This window comes from Schistocerca americana, chromosome 2 (assembly GCF_021461395.2).
Source record: "Schistocerca americana isolate TAMUIC-IGC-003095 chromosome 2, iqSchAmer2.1, whole genome shotgun sequence".
In the NCBI taxonomy this organism is placed as follows: Eukaryota; Metazoa; Arthropoda; class Insecta; order Orthoptera; family Acrididae; genus Schistocerca; species Schistocerca americana.
In genome coordinates, this window is record NC_060120.1 from 926,198,520 (window position 1) to 926,201,733 (window position 3,214).

The 3,214-nt window shown below is 45.8% G+C and overlaps 1 non-coding gene across 1 annotated transcript; it reads right to left on the minus strand.

Annotated features, from left to right (window-relative positions):
- Positions 1-2,026: 2,026 nt before the first annotated feature.
- Trnaa-cgc lies at positions 2,027-2,099 on the minus strand. Its single transcript has one exon. It is a non-coding gene; the product is annotated as a tRNA-Ala (tRNA).
- Positions 2,100-3,214: the final 1,115 nt, after the last annotated feature.

The window sequence follows — 3,214 nt, forward strand, 5'->3', positions numbered from 1 at the left end:
TGCCACCACAGCCCGCGTGGGCGGAGGGGCGTCTGGAGCGACGGCCAGAGGACTCTCCGACTGGGTCAGGGTGTCCAGAAGACTCGCCACGGTGGCGGGACGGCGTAGAAAGAGGTGCAGGTACAGCCGGGTGGTGGTCAGACAGAGCCGATGTGTTCGCCGCCTCACTACGAGAAAGATCAATTACTAGGCGGTCAGGTGAATCGTCGGACGACGACGGCGACGACGCCGCGAATGAACGGACCCTGACACGCGACGGTGGACGGTCTTCATGATGATCGGTTTCAGTGCTGCTGGTGTCCACCGGCGATTTGTGGCGGTTGGCGCGTTTCAAGCGATCCTTCGCCCGTTGCGAGGTAGGCAGAGCATTATGCGCGACGGGGGGCCGGGACGAGCGGCGTTCCCGACGCGGTTCTCCCCGAAGGGCGGCGGTGCGGTAGTCGGGGGGGTCGCGAAGGGTCCTCCGCGAGTTTCTCCATTGTGGACGTGGGTCCACCTGGCATGGCCAGGGGCCCTGCAGGAGAGGACTGCGCGCACCAAGGACTTCCCAGCTATCCAGGGGTAATAACTACTATGAAACCAACGCCGAAACAGTGGATATAGAGACGTTGTTGACGATACATTAGCTACAACGATACGACACGGTAACGCACTCGTATAAATGATTACACTTTCAGGGATAGGCGATACATTAGCTACAACGATACGACACGGTAACGCACTCGTATAAAAGATTACACTTTCAGGGATCCAACCTGAAGCACCGTGTTGTTCACTGTGTTGGTTGACACAGTTATTATGCGGTGTTAAACGCCTGCGAGCGAATTTTTGAGTGGCATCGCGGTGGACTGGTTATCTGACCGGTGTACCACGCCAATAGTTAGATTAGGGGCGAATAGGAATCCTTGACTTCATCAAGGCGTAGGGAGAGTTTGATTGGCGAAGGTCAGTCCAGATAGAACGAGAGTTATCTTATTTGTCAGCAGCGAGCGGAGCAGACAGTAGTCATCGCAGCTTACAGTATTGTGCGCTACAGCTATTGCGAGCCCCATATTTCCTCCACAACAGTACACTTCACTGCATTTCACACGCGACAGCCTCGACTGTACCTAGCAACATTCTAAAGGATAATTATTCAACTTGAGTAGGCGCGCCCCTCAGCCTTTCTGCCAAGTCAATACAAATCTTAAACTTTGTATAAAAATTTCATTAGCGAATCCTATCCTTGAGACGTAACTTCACATTCCGAAAATAACCAGGATATAACTTGTTGAATTCATAACTAAAAGTGCTATTGTGATTTCTCAGAATTTTTGCAAAATAAATAATAATTTTCATTAGTTTCATGTTTTTCTTACACTAACTAGCACTACTCCAGTACCCAAGTATCCCACTAGTTACGTAAGAAAGTTTGTGAATTTTTGTGTCATTTCCTTACAGCGGACAACTCCAGAAGATATTTATTGCTGAAAGTTTTTCAGGCATTTCTCTTTAGAACGTTAGGAGTGTCTGTCTGACTTCTGCAGTAGTGTTGGGGTGGAAATTGCATCTTGCAGGAGCCACAGAATATCAGATCAAACCCACGCACCACACGGTCACGCACTTCCAGACTGTAGCGCCTAGAACCGCTCGGCCACTCCGGCCGGCGTGGATAGTACAGTCTTAAGATATGAAATGGTTTTTTTTTTCAACATAAAAAGCTCCATAAATACGCCTACAAGGAAGTTACAATCTGTAACTGATTATGCTATCGAGAAAGAAAGCAATCGGACAAAAGTGGAGGATTCCAGAGTCTACACGGAAGCGAAATGTGGATCTGACCATTTACTACTTCGATGTGCAGTTTGGTTAGGTTAGGTTAGGTTAGTGGTGTTTAACGTCCCGTCGACAACGAGGTCATTAGAGACGGAGCGCAAGCTCGCGTTAGGGAAGGATGGGGAAGGAAATCGGCCGTGCCCTTTCATAGGAACCATCCCGGCATTTGCCTGAAACGACTTAGGGAAATCACGGAAAACCTAAATCAGGATGGCTGGAGACGGGATTGAACCGTCGTCCTCCCGAATGCGAGTCCAGTGTGCTAACCACTGCGCCACCTCGCCCGGTTGCAGTTTGGTTTCCCTTTCAAAAACTAGTTGGTGCCTAAACAATTGTAATGAGAATGGAGAGAAGCTGGACCAACCGCAGCATATATAAGTTAAGTTTACTGCAGGATCCTTCTGTTGCCTCCTCTACAAGCTTAGATTGAGTGGGAAGCTAAGCTTAGATTGAGTGGGAAGCTACGTCAGCGTACAAGGCAACTGTGAGAACTATTAATAAAGCTGCCTTTGAAAGTCTAGGAGCAGTAGAGAACACATGTGGCAAATTTAAAAGTGATTGGCGGGAGGATGGTATTGCCGCAAAGGTGAAGGAGAAAACGGAGGAATATAACAGATAGCTTATGAGCAGTAGCACTGATGAGAGAAGTAGGTATGTAAGTCTGCGAGGAGAGGCAAAGAAAGCAGTAATTAGAGAAAAAATGCTATGTGGAACTTAAAATGTGAATAAATTAATAACTACATAGGAAATTCAAAGTCCAGAGAAGCATGGAAGGTGATAATCATCTAAGAACAAATGACAGAAGTAATATAAATCTACAGCTAATACGCCTAGATAGATGGAAGACATACAATGAAGTATTGTTTAGAGGAGATCGATCCGAATTTCAGGATATTTGCTCCTTTGCAGGCAGCGAATATGACACATAAATCCAGTAGACAACAACAGCGAAAGCGTAGGATACGATTAAACAATTGAAAAATGGCAGAGTACCAGGACTTGGACTTGTATATATAGAATTGTTGAAGGCCGGGCCAAAATTGTTATTTCAACACCTTGCAAAGCTTTTAAAAATCTCTCTTAGTGGTGAGGGGATCCCTGTCAAGTTTAAAGAAGGATTCATCACAAACATATTTGAAACAGACAGCAAAGATGAAGAGGTACCCCGCCCAGTTACATGCTGTACTGTTGTTACTATTAACGACTTATGAAAAAATTTTAGTGTACCCAGCTTAAAGCTATAAATGTTTCTTCCTTAATTTTCTTTCCCTTTCCTCCTGTGATGCCTAAGAATTAAACAGTAATATCACTACTAGAATCGATAACAATGTTCACCATAGTGTCATATGTCTTTCCTAAAAGTATTGGTTTCACATTACATTGCTCATTATGAAAGGAG